Here is a 23,130-nt window from a genome sequence, read left to right as displayed (position 1 = left end):
AAACATCAATCAAATTTAGCCCATAGTATTTTTTTAAAAATATTTGTCCAATAAAAATCATAACATATAAATTAGTTACTGATCATAGTCAAATATATTTTTGTTATTAAATTATGTAATACTCTATTTCTTTTTTAATTATTGGAAGTTTGTCCTACTTAATTGACAAATTTTGATAATTTAATTTATGTTAAATTATAATTTTAATCTATAAATTATTTAGCCATCTATCATCATATTAATATTTATTTTAATTACATTATATTTAAAAGTAGAAATGTAAATGTTTTATCTATTTTTTAGAATATAAATTATAAATATAAATAAATAAAATTTTATTATTTTGAAAATTTTTTTTATTGTGCACATAAATTAAAATAACTAAATATATACTTTATAAACATATTTTATCATAAATAATGTCATAGGTAATCAGTAATATTTTAACAAAGAATTTTCCTATGGGTCTCAAGAATAAGCTAATTTAAAGATATTTTGATTCACAAAATATCACTCTTAGTCTTAATAGGTTGGAATTAGTTTGAAGGGGGGGGGGGTAAAAAGGATAAAAATTAGATATTTAAATAAAAGGTAACATTTGTCGTTGAAGAACAAAGAAAATTCTTATTCACTGTCATTTTTGACGGGCTATCTACAAGTAATATAATAGTGAAGGAATGTTGAAAAATAATATGAGCGAATAATAATATATTATTCAGAAAAGGAAAAAACATAGGTAATTTATTATATTCGCTATATATATATTTATTATAAGCGCGGGGATGTAGCGTATTAATTAGTAATTGCTGTTGGGTCCTTTCGGTTTAAGTACACTTGGGTATTTCATAGCAAATCTGTGGAATTGATTCAAACTTCATCCAATCGCCAGGTTGTTGTTGTAGGTACGGGCAGGCCCGAGATCAGGGAAAAGATCATAACGTTATCTAATATCCCAAAGATTATAAATTATTTTAACTATATAATACTTGGTTCTCAGTTATTCAATTCGATGTACAGATATTGTGTAATATCCCCTAGAAAGCTATCTATAAAGATTATAAATTATTTTAACTATATAATACTTGGTTCTCAGTTATTCAATTCGATGTACAGATATTGTGTAATATCCCTGGTTATTCAATTCGATTTACAGATATTGTGTAATATCCCTTAGAAAGCTATCTATAAAGATTATAAATTATTTTAACTATATAATACTTGGTTCTCAGTTATTCAATTCGATGTACAGATATTGTGTAATATACCTGGTTATTCAATTCGATTTACAGATATTGTGTAATATCCTTTAGAAAGCTTTCTATAAAGATTATAAATTATTTTAACTATATAATAATTTATTCTTAAATTCTCATTCCGTGTTTAAAATCATCTAGGAAGCTTACGTTTTCATTTTCAGTTTTGTTTTCCATTTATCATAATGTATTTTTTTGTATTTTCTTTTTAATTTTTTTCTTTTTTTGTTTATTAAGTGAGAACCAAGTATTATATAGTTAAAATAATTTATAATCTTTATAGATAGCTTTCTAAGGGATATTACACAATATCTGTAAATCGAATTGAATAACCAGGGATATTACACAATATCTGTACATCGAATTGAATAACTGAGAACCAAGTATTATATAGTTAAAATAATTTATAATCTTTATAGATAGCTTTCTAAGGGATATTACACAATATCTTTAAATCGAATTGAATAACCAGGGATATTACACAATATCTATACATCGAATTGAATAACTGAGAACCAAGTATTATATAGTTAAAATAATTTATAATCTTTATAGATAGCTTTCTCAGGGATATTAGATAACGTTATGATCTTTTCCCTGATCTCGGGCCTGCCCGTACCTACAACAACAACCTGGCGATTGGATGAAGTTTGAATCAATTCCACAGATTTGCTATGAAATACCCAAGTGTACTTAAACCGAAAGGACCCAACAGCAATTACTAATTAATACGCTACATCCCCGCGCTTATAATAAATATATATATAGCGAATATAATAAATTACCTATGTTTTTTCCTTTTCTGAATAATATATTATTATTCGCTCATATTATTTTTCAACATTCCTTCACTATTATATTACTTGTAGATAGCCCGTCAAAAATGACAGTGAATAAGAATTTTCTTTGTTCTTCAACGACAAATGTTACCTTTTATTTAAATATCTAATTTTTATCCTTTTTACCCCCCCCCCTTCAAACTAATTCCAACCTATTAAGACTAAGAGTGATATTTTGTGAATCAAAATATCTTTAAATTAGCTTATTCTTGAGACCCATAGGAAAATTCTTTGTTAAAATATTACTGATTACCTATGACATTATTTATGATAAAATATGTTTATAAAGTATATATTTAGTTATTTTAATTTATGTGCACAATAAAAAAAATTTTCAAAATAATAAAATTTTATTTATTTATATTTATAATTTATATTCTAAAAAATAGATAAAACATTTACATTTCTACTTTTAAATATAATGTAATTAAAATAAATATTAATATGATGATAGATGGCTAAATAATTTATAGATTAAAATTATAATTTAACATAAATTAAATTATCAAAATTTGTCAATTAAGTAGGACAAACTTCCAATAATTAAAAAAGAAATAGAGTATTACATAATTTAATAACAAAAATATATTTGACTATGATCAGTAACTAATTTATATGTTATGATTTTTATTGGACAAATATTTTTAAAAAAATACTATGGGCTAAATTTGATTGATGTTTTTTGAGGATTATATATATAGATATGAGATTAAAATAAAGGGACAAATTCAAAAGCCATAAAGGCCGATATATTTGGCTAAATTTTATATTACTACAACAAAGTTAAATGAAATTTAGTAGCGATATAATTTGAATCCAGGATGATATTTGGGAATATATACATGGGATATTTGCGAATAAAGTATTAAAAATATTATATATTCATTGTATAAAGTTTTTAGGGTAATTTTTGAGAATGATATTAAGTATACATTGAAACGACCAAGTATTATAAAGTTATAAAAACATAATTTTTCTAGATAGCTACTGTAATTCAAAATTAATAGTACATCTTCGAATATATTTGTTTAAAAAATGTTGAGATCTATCAATTAGGAAGGAATAGACTTTTATAACAGAAACATAATAGCCTTTAAAGCTACATTATTGGCCTAGCAAATCGTAATAATTAAAAAGGGAAGTGCTTCCATAATTTCTCAGGTCAAAATTTGACCTTGAATTATTTACATAGCTTTTAAAAAAAGTTATAATGGGGCTAACCAAATTAAATACGAAATTTAACTAATAAATAACTATATAATGGCAAAAATAGGATGTTTTCTTCTGCTCTAGATTTTGTTTTGGTGTACCACCATTTATTTGTTATTAACTTTCATTTTAATTTGGGGCTATTAAACTTATTAAAGTGCTCACTAGTAATGGAGCTCTAAGAAATAAGTTTCATCGTTAAAGAATACAAAATTTGTCACGTCCCTGAAACACTTATTGTTAATAACTCACTTTTCTTTATTTTTTTTGACATTCCTTTTAAAGAATGCGGAGGATCAATTTTTGCACTAAATATTGGCTCTAAATAAAATTCGAATTAGATTTTGGTAAAATGCCAAAACTTCTATTTTGCATATAACTCACCAACGGTTCATTCCGCTGGTATGGGGTTTATAGATTCTGGAGGATCAATTAACGTACTACACTTTGGCACAATTATCGGTAATTGATCCTCACTTTCTAAATTAATTCTTCTAACTTAACGTTTTTAAAACGGTTATAACTCGGTATTGGTTAGTGATATCGATATCCGGTTAGGTGATTGTTAATGTACGTATTGAATACTACATAATTGCCAAGTTTCATGATCTTTTTTATTTTCGGTTTTGGCAGTATTGGCAAAGTGCCAATACTTTTTTGTTTTCCTTATATCTCACGAACGGTTCATTCCGTTGATATGCGGTTTAAAGATTCTGGAGGATCAATTAACGCACCACAATTTGGTATAGTTTTTGGTAATTGATCCTCACTTTTTAAAAAAATTCCTACAACTTCACGCTTTAAAAACAGGTCATAACTCGGTTGCGGTTAGTGATATCGATATCCGGTTTGGAAATTATTAACGCACAAATTAAAGCCTAAATAACTGCCAAATTTCAGATCGTGATTTTTTATATTTTCGGTTTTGGCTAAGTGCCAGCATTTCTTATTTTGCTCATAACCCAGTAACGGTTCATTCCGCTGCTTTCCGGATAGAAGATCAATTAGGATCAATTAACGGGCTATACAATGGTATAAGTTTCGGTAATTGATCCTCTAATCTTTCCTAGAGCTGCAAATCTTCACACTTTCATTATTTTGCTTATAACTCAATAGCCTTTAATTTTTTTGACATTCCGTTTAAAGAATACGGAGGATCAATTAAGACTCTAAATAATGGCATAGGTTTTGGTAATTGATCCTTACATCGTTCCTACAACTTCACGGACCTATCTTAATTAGGCAAAATTTGTAAAGATTTCAAAAATTTCTGAATTACAAAAATTAAATAATATATAATGCATTACATTGTAATCGATTTAGTATGATATACATATTTAAAAAAATGACTTTTATTCAAATTAAAGTTATAGCAAAAAATCGCAATATTTTTTAAAATAAATATCCAGCTATGCTAATTGTTGAAGAAATTATTTAAAAAATCGTATCAGGTCAATTCAGCGAAACTTTTATCGCGAATGTCGTTTATAGCGAAGAATTTTATAGCGAAGGTAATATTGCAAAACCAAATCCGCGAAACATTTATAGCGAAGACAATATCGCGAACTTATTATCGCGAATTTATTACCGCGAAACCTTAACCGCGAATACTTTATAGCAAAACTTTGATCGCGAACTCGTTATAGCGAATTTATTTTCGCGAATCTTTAACCGCGAATACTTTATAGCGTATACATTTTGGCGAAACTTTGATCGCGAACTCATTATCGTGAATTTATTTTCGCGAAACCTAAACCGCGAATACTTTAGAGCGAATACATTTTAGCGAAACTTTAATCGCGAACCATTTATAGCGAATTTTCAACCGCGAATGTATTTGCGCGAAATTATTATAGCGAGTGCATGACCGCGAAAATTGCGAATTCATTATATCAATTTACCAACCGAAGTTTCTTAAATCATAAACGCGAATGTTTTAAGAATATTTTATTACGTATTGTTTTTAATAAGCATGTAACCTCTATCTGATGTGATAGAAAATATATTAGTCTTTCTGGTCTCACTCACTCATGGTTGTAAGTATGGAGGGGACATTAAGTTTTTACCAGAATAAGTTAACCCTTCCCCCACATAAAATTTTAAAGTGTGCTTTATGTCATTTAAAGTAAATGAAATACGTATTTCCCAAGATAAAAAAATATACTGAAAGCTAAGAATTTTTTATTGATTTTCTCAGATTATTTTTAAAAATTATAGAAGATTTTACTGATAATTAATGCCTCCTAATTACAATTTTTAGATAATGCACATCGATATAACTTTCTGATTTTTGACCTCTCCTTTTTCTTCTATTCGCATTTTAATAAATAGCAAATAACTGCAAAGTTATGATTAATCAAAAAAAAAATTCAAAATATTCTATTGGATTACATAATTTGTAATATTTATGAAGAATAAATTATGGAAATAAATCATTAGATCTTCAGTTATTTTAGTTTTTTATTTTTGCTCATTTCACAAGTCTAACTAAAATAATATAAAAATTAAAAAACGTAAAATAGTTTTCATCATTTTTTAAAATAATACCAGTTCAATTTAAATCACAGCGTTTTTATGAAAACACCGCTAAATGCTTCTACTCAATTTATAAGCACTTTTACTCATTTTTTCTAATAAAATGGAATTAAAAAAATCAGGATTTTTTGAAAATAAATAGAAAATGTTCCAAATCAAGAAAATAAAGATATTCCAATATAGGGAAACCAGAGCAAAATGGAGTGTTTATTTATTTACTCTTACATATTTTACCACGACAAGGGTAAAGGGGGGGGGGGAGGTGGTTTGTTAAAAATATTTTCTAAATTTTGAGAATAGTATATAAATGAAGGATAATAAAAAATAACTATAAAAAGTGGCTTTATTTTAAATGATTAAATAGGTGTCTTATTCAATTTTCTCATTTTGTAAATTGCAAAAATTTTTAGGCCCGGCCAACCTCCCATATTCTAAGAGTGAGGTGGGATTTTTAATGACTAAAAGGATAAAAAGCGGGAAAGCGCGACAACTGCAATCCTTTTATATATAAATATTGGTGAATAATTTTTTTCAAATTATAATTTATAAATTTAAATTTGAATATTATCCATATTTATATAGGGTAAATTATTAAAAAAAACAAATAATTAAAATAAAATAACAATATGTTTTTTTATTTTTGCACAACCCTAAAAAAATAAATGACAATCAAATATATAATATATAACAAAACAGATTTAAAAAATACATTAAAAATGTTAGCGGCAATGTGAAAATTCCGGCAATGTGTTATTTTTTCAACTTTAAATCATTTTTTAAGTGCGTTTTTAAAAATTTTAAAATCTGATTTTACCAAAAATATATGCCGCCATGTATAGAATACCTACCCCATGAATTCAGACAATTTTTTGCCGCTAACATATATATTCTCCTTTTTCTAAATTCCTTTAAAATATATTTCAATATAAATTATATTTTTATAAATTTACCTTAATTCATTGGTTGTCCTCAATAACCAATCTCCAAAAATTGATGTTTATTATAATAATTTAAAATCAAAAGGAATAGTAAATTCATTAAAAATTGATGTTACATTATTAATTATTTCGTTTCGAGTATTTGGTTCGGGGATTGATCGACCTATATTTGTTTTTTAACACTCCAAAAAAATTTTCTATCGGGTTTAGTTGCGGCGAATAGGGTGGCAAATATTCTATTCGCGCTCTAAAACAATCAATGAGGTGGCTTTTATGGATGGATGCATTGTCCATAACAATAACTGCATCACTCGGTAGAATATTAATTAGTGCATTCATATAATCTCTAAATAAAAGGCTATTATAAGGTCCTTCAATGATGCGATAAAATTTGTAATATTAGGTATTGAATTTGAATTAGATATAAAAACAGGATCAGGATTTAATGTAAATGAATTTGTATTACTAGATAAAATTTGTCGTATATTAAACATTTGAAAAAAATATTAAACTCTATTTTATAAAAAAAATTAAGTTATATAAAAATTGTAAATGCAAAAAAATTACCGTATGTATTTTATAAAAAAAATTAAATTATATAAAAATTGGGTTAGGGTACCTTTTCAGGGGCAATTATTTTTGTTATTTTTTTATGTTATTTTGTTATTTTTTTATGCGATTTTTTTTTTATGTAATTTTTTTATGAAAGCTATTGTTTTTATATTATTTTTTTATGATTGGTTCATTTTCTTATTGGTTAATTTTTTATTTAAGATATTTTAAAATAATTTTTTCTAAAATTTAAAATTCGTACAATTATTTAAAGGAAGTGATGGGGGCAAATAAGGGGGAAGGCTAGGGGTAAGATTTTTGGTAGACGAAACTTTCCATTTTTATTTTTTTTTTTGGTATAAATCTTTTTTTGGTTCCCTTTTTTTAGTTCCAATATATATTATATAATTCCTTCCATTTTTTTAAAATGAATATTCATAAATGACGAATTTTTAGATTCCATTTTTGAAGGAATTCATGATGTTGGGAGATTTTTAAGACTAGTGTACTTGTACATAAGTACCAATTCTTTAAAAAATATTAAACAAAATTATTTTTAGGCCGTTATAAAATTTCAACTGCTTCGAAAGAGTTAGATTATGATAAGAAGGCAATTTCAAGATGGTAATCTAAAGTATAATATGGTTTTTTACTTCACTTATATAGGTTTAAAAAATTTCGAAAGGTATGTGGATTCCATATAGCCTCGAATCATTCAAAGATCGGGGGGCCTGGCCACGTTATTGAAATTGATGAAACTCATGTATGGAAGCGTAAATATAACCGTGGTCGGCATTTGACTTCCAAGGCTATATGGATTATTGGTGGTATATGTCGGGAAACAAATGAGATATTTTAAAGTGCCACCACAACAAGAGATCAAGATACCACCTATCGTGTGGTTAAAGATAATGTTATGCAAGATTCCACGATAATGACTGACTCGTGGTTAGGGTATGTGAATTTATTTTTTCAATAAAGCAAAAGTGGTGATAAATGTAAATATATTTATCTTAGATATAATCGGCTAGAAAGTTCAAACTATTTCCACTATCGGATCAACCATTCGCAAAATTTTGTTGATCCAAATGACAGATCGATCCACACTCAAAAAGTCGAGAGGCTGTGGCGGAATCTAAAGGCAAATTATAAAAGACATGGGGATCGGGATAATATTCATGAATATCTTCTTGAATATAGATATTTTCGAAAATATAGATTATTAAATCGTTTTGATGTTTTTATTCATTTTATTAATGATTGTATAAATTTTAATAGTATATTTCAATTTAATGAATAAATTATTTCGATTGTTATGTATAAATTTTATTTATTTTTGGAATCTTCATTTAATTATAGTGTTATCACTAAAAAAAATTAAATTCTTTATACAAATTTTAGAAAAAATTATTCATATTAAGTTTGTATAGAAGGAATCATATTAAGTTTGTATAGAAGGAATCATATTAAGTTTATATAGAAGGAATCATATTAAGTTTGTATAGACGGAATCATATTAAGTTTGTATAGAGGGAATCATATTAAGTTTGTATAGAAGGAATCGTATTAAGTTTGTTTAGAAGAAATCATATTAAGTTTGTATAGAAAGAATCAACCAAATAAATTTTAAATAGCGAAGTTTCATCTATCAAAAATTTAACCCCAAACCTACCCGCATTGTACATAATCTAATAATTTTACCCCTTACCCCTAGCCTTCCCCCTTATTTGCCCCCATCACTTCCTTTAAATAATTGTACGAATTTTAAATTTTAGAAAAAATTATTTTAAAATATCTTAAATAAAAAAAGATATATTAATTTAAAAATATCTTAAATAAAAAATTAACCAATAAGAAAATGAACCAATCATAAAAAAATAACATAAAAACAATAGTTTTCATAAAAAAATTACATAAAAAAAATCGCATAAACAAATAACAAAAAATCGCATAAAAAATAACAAAAAATAACATTAAAAAATAACAAAAATTATTGCCCCTGAAAAGGTACCCTAACCAAAAATTGTAAATGCAAAAAAATTACCGTATGTATTTTTTAAATCTGTTTTGTTATATATTATATATTTGATTGTCATTTATTTTTTGAGGGTGCAAAAATAAAAAACATATTGTTATTTTATTTTAATTGTTTGTTTTTTAAAATAATTTACCCTATAAAATCAAAATATATAAAAATTAGATCCAAATCTACATATTTATCGGAGGGAATTTATTTTATTTAAGTTTATTATATATGAAAATAAGTTTTAACTCTTCGCAATTCATGTCAAAATTCTGCTTTACCATTAATTCGGCCTCTAATAAATCAAATGAGACCGAAGAAGAATTTTTTTTCGCCTAATCATATTCATTAAACTCATCTCTGAGCCAGTATTTAATGTAGAAATTAAAAATAAATCTTTACATATTTTTTATGCTTATATTTAAATTTTTATTTAATTCTTTCAAAATATTCTAACTTGATCGTATCATTCAAAATCAAAGGTTTAAGCATTTATATCTATAATTACCACAATAGTTTGATAATTCTGAGTTGTTACATTATAGGAATTTATAAATTAAAATATTGGTTATTGAATAGTATTTTATTTTTATATTGCATACATTCATTATATTTTTATTTGGTTAGGAATTCAAATTCAACTTGTATTACTTTTTATGAATTCAAATTTATCTTTTCAATTCAACTTTTTATTTTTGTAATTCAACTTATATTACTTATTATTTTTTGTAACCTTACTTTTTGTTTTTATATATATTCTAATTTATATTTATAGAAAATGTATATATACCTTAAGAAAAGAAAAAGAAATTAGTTAATAAAATATATTTTTACTGACTCGAACCTCGCGCTATATCGTCACCTTCTTTATTCTTTTCATGAGTAATTTCTTTATATGCTTCAACTTAGGAATAGACAAGATTTATATATTTTAATATCAGCGCCGTTAAATTTGGCGGCTGAATAGTTCTACGAACTAATTGTAAATTATATCAATATTTCTTGCTTTATTATACCAATTGAGTATTTAAACGAGTATATAGTAGCTCGTAAAAGGAAAAAACAGTAACAAAATTTTGGCAAATCTATGATTTAAGCGACTGAAATAATTAATTCTGAAAATTTTATCTATGTTCCGTATTAATTATAATTTAATTCGTTTAATAGACAGTATAAAGAAAAAGTTTACTCGCAAAATAAGAAAAATTGGCATTATAGATAGAATGGAAAATAGCTGGTTTGCGCTAATATTTATTAATTCTTCAGTCATTTTTTTCACACACAAAAAGGTAACCGTACTATAAGAGAAATAAAATCTATAACACCCATTAAAGCGTAAAATCAACCAAATTTCTAGAAGCATTTAATCTCGAACTTAAATCAATAATTGAAATTTATTACATTGATTCTTCAATTCGTTTGGTAGATAGTTTTTAAAGACAAAATAAGATAAAATTGCCACGATTGGCAACATGCGAAAACAAACAAATATTTTTGGGTGAGCTCATACCATATGAAATACCAGATTAGTACTTACTATTCCATCAATCAGTTTTTCTAGTCAATAAACAAAAACTAGTTTTAATAAGAGAAATAGAAAATAGCACACCTTTAAGTATGAACAGGGTTGCCATGTCTCCCCCCATCAGTGGGAGACTCCCGCAATTTTTTTAGTTTACACGCAGATATCTCTCTTCCGCAAAACTACCGCAATTGGAAATCTCCCGCAAAAATCTACCGCAATTTTTTAATTTCTCCCACAATTTTTTTAAAAAATTATTTTAACGTTTTTAATATGTAAATAATAATTTTGAGATATTAATTGATTATTTTTATATTTTTTAAATAAATTTTAAATATTTATTCGGAAAAAATGTCTAGTTTGTAAATTTCTTTCTATCCTGTTTTATTTTTATCCAATAATAAATCAACAATATTTCATTCATATTAGTCAGTACAGGGTAGTATATCAACATCGATTGCAATACAAAAATATTATCAAAATGAAACTATATTTGCGGAAATCATATACATCTATTATGTAGTTCAACATTCACAGAGCTCTATATATATCATTACAATGTGATCTAATAAGGGAAATATTAAAACATTTTTCTCGATCCTTCGCAATTTCAATAAGAATAAGAACATTTCAATAAAACTGTTAAAATTTTTTCCTCGGATAGTGAAAAATCCAACAATATAGCTACCCACATAATGGTAAGTATAGCTGTTTCAGGGTTATCAATGATTTGCATGCCAGCTTTCTGCGCTGATAATGCCTCCGTAAATTTTAAAAACTAAAGTTACCGAATTGAGGCAGCACAAATGAATTAATACCAATTGGCTGTATATGCCATATATACTACATAATTCTTGCAAGAAGGCGATGAATGTACTATCTGTGGATATCGAAAATGTTTTAACGAATTTAGTTCAACTAAAAGAGTTAATGAATAAAAAGAGTTGGTGAAGTGGTCTTGTTGCGATATATACCTATCAGGTTGTTGTCATTAATACCTGCCATCGATAGAATTTTAAAATTTTACAAACCCTTAAAAAAATATTTCTTAAATAAAGATTTTAGAGGCTGTGCTAAAATTTTGAAAAATTTTTTCGAGTATGAAATGGCAGAAGCATATTTGGGATTCGTTTCACATGTAGGAAATCTACTGCATGCAGTTAATGTTCAGTTGCAATCAGAATATTCTTTATTAAAAATGATTTACAAAATTATGCTACAGCTCTGTTCATCTCTATAGTTAAAAAATTGATAATAAATTTTATGGCGCTATTGCTAAAAATATTATATTAAAATGTTCAAATAATATTTTAATTAATACATTTTTAAATGAAGCAGATATTTTTATTAAGACAATTTTAGAATATTTACAATCAAAATTTGATTTTAATAACTCTATTTACAATTGTATAAATATTATGACATAGTAACAGAAATCATCAATTGATGGTTTTTATAATTTAATAAATATATTAAAAATACCGAGAGACATTGATGTCTTGTTTGAAGAGATTGTAATTCTCTCCATTTCTTATGATTCGCCAAAACTTCTCCTTACCTCATTCTAATGCCTCATCCGAGCGCATTTTTAGCCTGAAGAGGACTGCCTGGAAAAAGGAGAGAAATCGTATTTAACAACATTAGAGAACGAGCTAATGGTTAAATAATGTATAATATGTCATGCCAGGAATTTTATAATCTCAACAACGAGGGTAAACATTTAGTTTTATTATTTGAATATCAAATAAAATATAATTAAGTTTTAGCAATGGCGCCATAAAATTTATTGTCAATTTTTAACTGTAAAGATGGACACATTTGCAGCATAATTTTGTGAATCTTTGTTAAGATTCTTCTGATTGCAACTGCACATTCTACATGTGAAATCATTCCGAAATTTACCTCTGCCATTAATTATTAAAAAAATTTATCAAAATGTTAGGACTATTTAAGAAATATTTTTTATAGGTTTATAAAATTTTAAAATTCTATCGATAGCGGGTATTAGGAACATATCGCAACCAATGATATATTTACCATTATATAGCCGTGTCTTTTGATTTTTCACTATTTGAAGGGAAAAAATTTAATAGTTTTATTGAAACAACCTTAATTTTGTTGAAATAGAGGAAGATCAAGGGAAATATTTCCCTTATTAGATGCATCTGTTAGAATTGCATATATATGCCTATCTTTCAAATCGTCATCCTGAATTTAGGTCTTAAAACATTAATGATAGCCTTGCTCATTTTTGTTCTACAAGTATAATTTTCATTTATATTAGAGTCGTTATTATGGAAAAAAGATTCTACCAACATTGTGATGATAAGTATCTCTGTGAATGTTGTTCTACAAGATAAGTACAATTGCAGCAACTGTAGTTGCATCTGTTTTATCTTATTTTAGAGTACCTTATAATGTATTTAAACGTGATACGTGATAATTAAGCGCCTATCCCTATAATGTTATACACACACACGGTAGATTTCCAATTGCGGTCGTTTTGAGGGACATTCGCATAAAATATATTTTTAATTGTAAAATTAAAATCGTTTTTTTATATTTAAAAAAGATCGTTGGTTTTTTTTATAAATTAATATATTTTAATAAATCAAGATGTTATTGTATTTTGAAAAATAGTTACCGTTGTATTTATATAAACTAATTATAAAAAATAATATGCGGATAATTAAGTTAATTCAAAATCCCGGCCGAAGGCCACCCGCAAAAAAATTTTTTTAGCAATTTTTATATTTCTACCGCAATTTTCATGTTTCTCTAGCAGAATACCAAATTCTCCCGCAATTTGAAAATTTTGACGTGGCAATCCTGAGTATGAACTAAAAGTTATTAGAATTTCAAAAATTTAAATCAAATTTAGATTGAACAAAGAAACTAAAGAAAGCAATTATAATAAAAAAATTAAATGAAATATCTTAAAAAAATATTACTATCATTATTTATAAAATCAACTTTTTCCTATTTCAAAATATGAGGATTTAAAGATATAAGGCTAACTCGATATTTTAGCCAAAAGAAAATTAAGCTTGGAAACTTTTCCGACAGATGACATAACTTGCGGCAACTTTGGAAAATGTTATATCAAAATGAGATGGATTGGTTATGGTAAAATTTAAAACAATTAGGATAGCTAATTATTTTCATAAAGCGAATAGGTTGAGCTATTGTTTAATAAAAAAAATTTTGATTATTTTTAATGCCGTAAAAAAAAATAAAAATAATTTTTTAAAAAATATAACCAAAATAAATGATGTATTTTAGTTTTATTTTTATTATTCATGACATGAACAGGGTTGCCAGGTCAATATTTTCAAATTGCGGGAGAAATTTGGTATTTTGCGGGAGAAATATGAAAATTGCGGGAGAAATATGAAAAATGCTGTAGAAATAAAAAATTTGCTAAAAAAGTCCCGCAAAATCCCGGTCGGGCCGAGATTTTGAATTGACTTAATTATCCACCTATTATTTTTTATAATTAGTTTATATAAATACAAATTCAGTAACTATTTTTCAAAATAAAATAACATCTTGATTTATTAAAATATATTAATTTATAAAAAATAACCAACGATCCTTTTTAAATATAAAAGAAAAGAATGTAAACAAGATAAAATTTTATAAAAGAAAAGAATGTAAACAAGATAAAATTTTATAAAAAAACAAACTATTTTACAATGTAAAAAATATATTTTATGCGAATGTCCCGCAAAACATCCACAATTGGAAATTTACCTTGTGTGTGTATAACATTATAGGGATAGGCGCTTAATTATCACGTATCACGTATACATAATAAGGTAATATTGTACTCAATGATAATTATTTTATTTATTATTGTTCAATCACATTATAATAATCAGTGCAGGAGTATAGTATATTTAAAAAAAGTTAACCAAATGCCAATATTTAAATAATTAATAACCTTAAGGAATTTTAGAGCTATAATATAACAAAATTAATTCAACCAATTTTTCCCCAAATTTTTATAGCAAGGTCAATATCGTAACTTGAACTGCGAACTCATTAGAGGAGCATCATTGAAATTAGAGGGAAGGGGATAGTTAATTATGAAATAATTATCATTATTTGAATAAAATTGAAAAGGGATGAATGGTATTTTCTTTTTTTAATTATTTATATTTGGTAGGAGGTTAAAAGTTTTGAGAGGGTTGATATCATTTATAGATGGGTATACAATCCCCTGTTAAAGTGAATACATTATATTCTCCACAGTCCTTTTCTTAAGTTAAAATAGGAAATGGTATAACAAGTATTATCTTATTTAAATAGACCCCTTTAGGTCATATTTTTTTATATCTAATTTACATATAAAATAAATATCCTTACAAAATAAATTTCATTATAAAAAGTTTTTTAAAAAATAATTTTTTTATTTATTGAATATGTGAAGGAAAAAGTAGAGCATTGCCATATCATATCGTCTAAACCAATAGTTTGTTTGTTAAATATATATAACTGAAGTGTAAAATTTTAAAAGAATCACTGATTTGGACAAAGACTGGTTAAAAATAACCATAGAAAAAAAACACCCCAATATAAAAAAATTTACATGATTTAATAAATAAAAGGAAAATGTAATCCTCGTTTTAAACTTTGCCCTTTAGTGTAATACTTGAGTTAGTGATCTGCATCGGGCCTAATTTTTCAAGCCCGGCCCGAAATTTTTTTAAAAAGGTTTTGCCGGTCTGCCCCGAACCCGAATTTTTTTTTAAAAAAATTTACCCACCCGGCCCGGCCCGAATTTATTTAAATATAGAAATTAATTTTTATAATTACTCAAAATAAAAGACATATGTTATATGTCGTTTAATTTCAATAAATAAAATCAAATATTTTTATTTTACATAAAAAATCCAATATAAAATTGATAAATTTAAATATATTTTAAAAAAATTCCAAGGTCCGACCCGACCCGGCCCGAATTTTTTTTAAAATATTAGGCCCGGCCCGAACCCGATTAGTTTAAATAGAATTAGGGCCGGGCCTAACTTTGCAGATCTCTAACTTGAGTATTATTTTATAATAATATTTTACTAATAATGTTGCTCATCATAAATGATCATACTTATAAGGGAAAACAACTATATGACTCAAGGGCTAGGAATATGAATTTTAAAATAATTTTATAATGCATGACGAAAGGTAGTTATTTTTGAAATATTAATCGTGGGATTGATGTGGTAGATAAAGATTGCGTCACATAAAGAATTTGTAAATACCTTCATAAAATCTGTATCTTGATGAATAAGTCTGTATGTAGCTAGCTAAATTTTATACCAAAGTAGACCTTCCTATATTTTTGTCACAAAAAAATAATGAAAATATAAAAATTTTGAGACTATTATATAAAAACAAGCAAAATTTTTATTATTGTAGATAAGAATTTAAAAAATTAAACATTCAATGTTATATTAATAGCGATTCCTTTAAGATAATCTAATCTTGATCGATTTTCGAAGTCAGAAACAATTGTTACTATTCTCGCATGTAGATTTCGATATTTTTTTCTCGGGGTAGAGTGTGTTTCACCAGAATTATATTGAGCAATTTTTAACTCTGTCAACCCTTGTTGTTTTTTTAAGCCTAGAATATAAATTATATAGTTTATTAGTAAATCTTTATACTTTTTAAATCATTTTAAAATAATAGATATATAGATAACTTGATATAAATTTCCACATGTTTGGATGGTGATTTGTTAGGATGGTGATTTGTTAGGATGGTGATTTGTTAGGAGGGAACTGAAGCATCTATGCCACCCTTCAACCGCGTTGTTGGTTTTCGCTTCCCCGTTATTGGTAACAATTCCATAGTTCAATATTAAACAAAGCAGGTAGTTTGCCCAAACATTTTACCAATGTAAGCTTTTTCAAAAGTTTCAATTAGAGGCTGAAGTAACAATTGATTATTAGAATAAATTCGGAGTTTATTAATATATCAAATGTTTCAACTACATTTTAGGGTGGCACAAATGCCAAGCAAACCATCATTCTAAGTTGTATATTAAATTCCACATCTGTTTTATATTTCTGCGATATTTCTGGATATTTTTGAATGTTTCGCCAAAAGGTTGGCCAAAATGGATAGCAACATTTGTGTTGCGAACTGGGAAACACTTAATTAAAAGCTTTTACACTGGTCCTTTCAAAATCCGTCATAATTTTCTTTGGTTGATATTAAGTTGTCACCTATAATAGTAAATATTCTTTTATATGTCATAATCCTTTCTCTTGGTCAATATATATATGAGAGGTAAAACATTATTATTTTTAATCTCATGAATTGTATAAATTTAAGGTGGCGACGATTTAAATGTACCATCAGAAAACCAATGTTCGCATGAAGCTAAGAAGTCCAAATTTTTTATTCCAAATCTGATAACACGGTGGGGAACCTAGCACACATGATAAATAAGCAATTATAATTAAGTGTTTCTTATCGGGCAGCTTATCGCAATAAAAATGAAGGATTTCGTTTATATAAATTTATAGAAAATCTTACTGGACCATCATCATGAAGTATGAAATCCTCATACTTATCTGTAATTGAATATTCATGCGGAATTACCAGCTTAATAAGGCTGCTAGGATTCGGAGGTGCAAAACTGTTTGAACTCCGCGTTCGGTGAATTATACGTTTCATAAGATTCGGTGAGGGTAGTGCCATTGATATGGAATCACTTAATTAACATACGTGTTTCGCCATATAAAAGTTTGGAGTTTCCATAGTATTATTCAAAGCTTCATTCTTAATTGAAATGATTATTTTATTGGTTTCCATTTCGATTAGATTTTCTGGATGATTGTGTATTTCTTTATTATCTTTTATCTTACCATTTTTTGTCGTACGGGACATTTAAATATATCTTGATTAAGGCATCTATAATAATTTGTATCTGAGACTACTTTATCCAGGCGGAACAAATAATTTATAAAGGTTAAGATCTCCTTATTTTTGCTTGATAACATATTTTATAAGACTCCGAATCCGAAATAAAGAGGAAAGAATGGTGAAAATATTTATAATTTATAATCAAAGGAATGGCACCAGCCAGATGTGAAAATTTTTTTTTTCAAATTTCGGCAATACTTTTTTTTTTAATAATTATATAATTTATCAAATATGTCATTAATTATTTGTTAATTTTTAGTGTAGCTATTTTTTTATTATATTTTAAAATTATTTAAGATTCAATAAGATATCAAAATATTATATTTAAATTAATTGAAATTAATGCAGAGATATTATGCTAAAATTTTTATCACGCCCCCCCCCCTCTCCAAATAAACAGAAAGATAAAAAGATATCTATAACGATAGTAAAATAATAAGATTAATAAATATTTTAAATTGGGGAAATCCCTTATTTCACTTAGATGTAATTTATTTTTGAATTGCCATTCAACATTGATATTCTAAACGGTAATGTTGTAGACTTTATTCATCTACACTGTTTAAGAATAGTGACTGCCAAAACCACGGTTGTGCATTTGACTGGTCAAATATGGTTAAAATCAAATAAATATTTTATTATAATAAATATCATCATTTTCTTTAATATTTTTTAATCAATTTTCTTTTTGTCTAAATCTTCAATCGAATTCTGTTTTAGTAAGATTATTGACACATATCGACCAATTCTGAAGAAGTAGATTTAGGAATTGTTAGTAATGCCACTTCTCTTAATGGCCATGGTGGTCAAAGCTAATTTCATGAGATTGAAATCTGATTGCTTCTTATGGAAGTTACTGCTTTCCCCATGATTTTCTATTAAACAAGCCGCTTTTATTTCTGAAATTTATGATATACCTTGAAATATTTTGATCACCACCTTGTATGCCTAATCCTTTTATTATATTACATACTTCATTAAATTCACTATGATTAAAATGCTCTCCTTAATATTAGGAACTCAATAATAGCAGCATTGTGATCACATGTATTTATATCGTTTTTTCTTTTTCAAACATATTTTTATATTCAGATCTTATAAAATATTTGACCATTTGACCAGGTCAAATATTCCCCCCTTCAATTGACCCGTCAAAATCTAGTCATTTGAGTGGTCAATTGACTTACTTGCTAACCCTGGCCAAAATTGATTGATAAATTTATAAATATTAAGTCCTCAGACAATAAATAGGAATGCTACCCAGATATCAATTTCGCCAGTAAATATCAAAATTTAACTAATAAACTCAATGATTAATATATTGATAAAACTGAGTTCCTTGTGCACGATTAGGCCTATTCAAAAATAATTCGAATATTCGATTCGATTCGAATCTAATCGAATAATTACGAATACGAATAATAAATTATTTGTTTTATCTGAATACGAATAATCAATAATTCGATTCGAATAAAACGAATTATTCGTAATATTTAATAAATTGTTTAATAAATCTAACATTTGTCATTTCTATTTGTTGACCTGCCAATCGGACAGGTGATGTGTTTGTGTTTATAAAAATTCTAGCACAAATTTAAAAATTTCTGTGAAAATTTAAATTTTTATTTGCCACTTTTTTGAATCTAACGAAAAGTTTATTTTTTGAATCTCATAATAAATTATATTAAAAATTACACAAACCAGAGGTACATAAAAATATATTACATTTCTACAATAATTATTGTTAGCTAGCCTAATTATGTTAGAGGAGATTGCTTCTAATGAAATTATGCTTGATGTTGAAGATGAGAAAATTTCCTCACAAAAGAGAGAAATCATATGGGATCAATATCAAATCCTTAAAGATAGTGAAAAGGCTGCTTGCAATCATTGCAAGTGTATTATAATATCTAAAGGCAAAACAACATCTCCTCTTATTAATCATTATAATAGGTTTTATTCACACCTTAGTAAAAAAATAATAAAATTGACATTTTTTTAAAGTCTACACCAAATTCTTCAAAAAAAAATTAATTTTAAGGATAATTTATTAAAATTATTTATAAATCATAATATTCCTTTTATTTATTTTATTAAAAATATTAATTCGAATTATTCGAAATATTCGAATAATTCGAATCGAATACAAATAGTAGAATTTATTATTCGTACGAATTCAAATAGTAAATTATTCGATTCGTTTAAACGAATTGAATATGAATAATGCACTATTCGATTCGAATTCGTTTTTGAATAGGCCTATGCACGATTATTATAAAATAAGAACTTCGAAAAAAAGGATAGGATAGCGAAAAAAGTGTATTTCAATAACAAATTTCATAAACCAGATTTAAGTTTATTAATCATTATATAAATTTTTTAAGGTTAAAAGAAAATTACAAACTATGTAAATTAAAAAAATATTATTCAAAATTATTAAAAAATGATTCAAAATAAATTAGTCATTATTAGCAATTATCGCGATATTAAATTCTCCTATAATATCTTCGCGATATATGTTTCGCGAAATAATTGTCGCTACATTGTCTTCGCGATTTGGGTTTCGCGATAATAACTTCGCTATAAAATTTTCGCGATTATTGATTGGCTTAAAGTTTCGCGGTAATGTATTCGCTTTAAAAGTTTCGCGATAAAGGTTTCGCTATAAAATTTTCGCGATTATTGATTCGCGATAAAAGTTTCGCGGTAATATATTCGCTTCAAATGTTTCGCGATAAAGGTTTCTCTATAAAATTTTCGCGATTATTGATTCGCGATAAAAGTCGGTAATGTATTCGCATTAAAGATTTCGCTATAAAAAATTCGCGATATTTGTTTCGCGATATTGTATTCGCGGTAATTTATTCGCTATAAAGGTTTCGAAAGGTTTCGCTATAAAAAATTCGCGATATTACATTCGCGGAATAGTATTCGCTATTATGGATTCGCGATAAAAGTTTCGCTATAAAATCCATTCGCGATAAACGACATTCGCGAAAAAGTGCTTCGCGATAAAAGTTTAGCTGAATTGACATGAAACCTTAAAAAATAATAAAAGGATATTTTTTAAAAAAAATTAAAAATTGGAGACATCATATCCATTAATATTCTCAAATTTTCTACTGACTATAAAATAATCATATATTTTTAAAAAAAAAAATTTATTTTGATGCTTGAACCATAATTATCAATTATTGACTTAGCCATATTAGATTCAGTATTCAATCTCATTTAATTATAAATTAAAAACTAATTATTTAATATCAGGAAAAAACTAAATTTGATCTATGATTTCATATGAACATATATAACCAGCCTACAAATTTTTAACGAAATTGAAAGGGGTCAACCGAAAGGTTGATTTGACATTGACCATACATGATAATCTTATGAAATAAAAAAATTAATTGTTATATGGTTTTTAGATTATATTATTTCATGATTCAATACAGTGCTGATGGGAGATGAAAATCAAATGCCTCTTTGATCCTTCATTACAGTGGTGCAGCCAAACTACCAAAACCCAAGACTAGGCAAAAAAAATTTTGGATCATAAACAAAATATTTAAACACAGACAGGGCATAAATTTTGAAAAAGAAAGGAAATTTATGTTGTTTACCTTCATAAAAATTATAATGGGCTGGACAACTTGTATATTTTTACAAGTCAAGCTGGGTAAAAATAATTATAGCTTAGCTCCAAAATATACTTTGTCCAAGTTATTTGCATGGTTCAAAATTATTTTTATGAAGGAAAACGTTATAAATTAATTTAATTATTAGCTTTAAATCATTTTCACAACTTCAACCTTGCCCATCAAAAAATTTTAAAGTTTATCTGGCCCAACCTCAAAAACGTTTTCTCAACCCAACTATGGGTTGCATCAACCTCTAGGCATGTAACCAATAGGTGCAAATTGACTGTTCCCATAATTTTCATATTAAGCTAATAATATTCCCCCTACACATCTTTCCCCATCCTTCCTCCAAATGTATAAAATATATGATTATAAGGAAAATTTGAAAGAAAATTAGTATTAAAAATTTTTTAAATAATGACTATTGTTCAAAATTTTTAGAAAAATAAGTGAAACCCCAAAATTATTTTAATCTAATATAGCCAATGGCCTACTATAGGTGTTCCTAAATGTCTCCAATAAATTATGAGGAAAAATTTACCTAATAGCACCCCCCCCCCTCTTTAACAAATCCGGCATATGTCTATGCCAACCTCTAATGTCTAATGTGATCCATTGAGATCATCAAATATCAATTGCTAAAGATAGTGCAATCTATCAAGTGAGGCGTAGATAGTAGAAGCAGAAATATCATTTTCAAATTTCAAGATTAAAATGCCTAAGAAGTAATGGTGGAAACAAGATTTAGGAAAGTTTAGCTTTGTTGAATACCCAGGTAAGTGTTTAAATGGTAAAAAACTTAGTCATAAGATTGCAAAAAAGTGACTCTAAGGTCCTCCAATTAAATTTATAGGGAGGAATCATCCAAAAACCTCTATTATTGGAGAATTTGTGGCTATTCCTGTTATTGGCTTATAACAAAAATTGAGTTGTCTTATTAAAAGACACCAATATAAAATTAGGAATACAATTAAGGTAAGCTAGATATCTCTAAATCTATTAAATTGAGTTGTCTTATTAAAAGATACCAATATAAAATTAGGAATACAATTAAGATAAGCTAGATATCTCTTAATCTATTTTTTTTACCACCAAATATGATAATACAAACTTTCGTATTAACCATACACTGGTATTAAAATTAAAAATAATATAGATGTTATCATCTGAGGTAGATGCCCATGGTATTAGTCAGTATTAATTATTTGTGAATCTTCAATTTGATACCAGTAGCCAATACTAAATTAATTAACATTATTTTAAAAAAAATTTAAGCCTACAATATAAATTCATTTTTTAAAAAAAATTCTAACTGATAATAAAAAAAAAAATAAATAAAGTGCTGTTATTTCCCTATTTCTCTTTTATATTCATAGATCAATTATAAATTGCAATTTGATTTTTTTTTGGCATTGACCAATTGGTTAAAAAGGTGATATCAGTGCTTTTCTGGTTATAAGCCACTAATGCATATTAAATGGCTTTAAAAAATTGAATGCAAAACAAAAAATAGGGATTCAATTTTTTTTTTAATCATGTCATATCAAGATAAAATATACAAAAATTTTAATATAAATATAACAGTATTAGAATATTTTAAGATTGCTTACTAAATTTCTAAATCTTCTCGATGGACCAAAGGTATTTTAAAAGCATAACGACATTATTGAAATGACCGATAAAATTAC

At 26.3% G+C, this 23,130-nt stretch overlaps 1 protein-coding gene across 2 annotated transcripts in view; it reads right to left on the bottom strand.

The window, feature by feature from the left end:
• LOC135929602 (neutral amino acid transporter 9-like) overlaps positions 1-23,130 on the bottom strand; it is a 31,160-nt gene extending 8,030 nt beyond the window's left edge. Inside the window, exon 1 of one of the 2 annotated variants that reach the window (XM_065466261.1) lies at positions 23,053-23,130. The gene's annotated coding sequence lies outside the window, so the exon portion shown is untranslated. Of the gene's footprint in view, positions 1-16,132; positions 16,171-23,052 lie in introns of those variants that run through there. The other variant, XM_065466262.1, reaches the window with a different exon arrangement.

The sequence above is a fragment of the Gordionus sp. m RMFG-2023 genome, chromosome 5 (assembly GCF_954871325.1).
Source record: "Gordionus sp. m RMFG-2023 chromosome 5, tfGorSpeb1-WG-v2, whole genome shotgun sequence".
NCBI classification, from domain to species: domain Eukaryota; kingdom Metazoa; phylum Nematomorpha; class Gordioida; order Chordodea; family Parachordodidae; genus Gordionus; species Gordionus sp. m RMFG-2023.
This window is presented reverse-complemented; position numbering and strand designations above follow the sequence as displayed.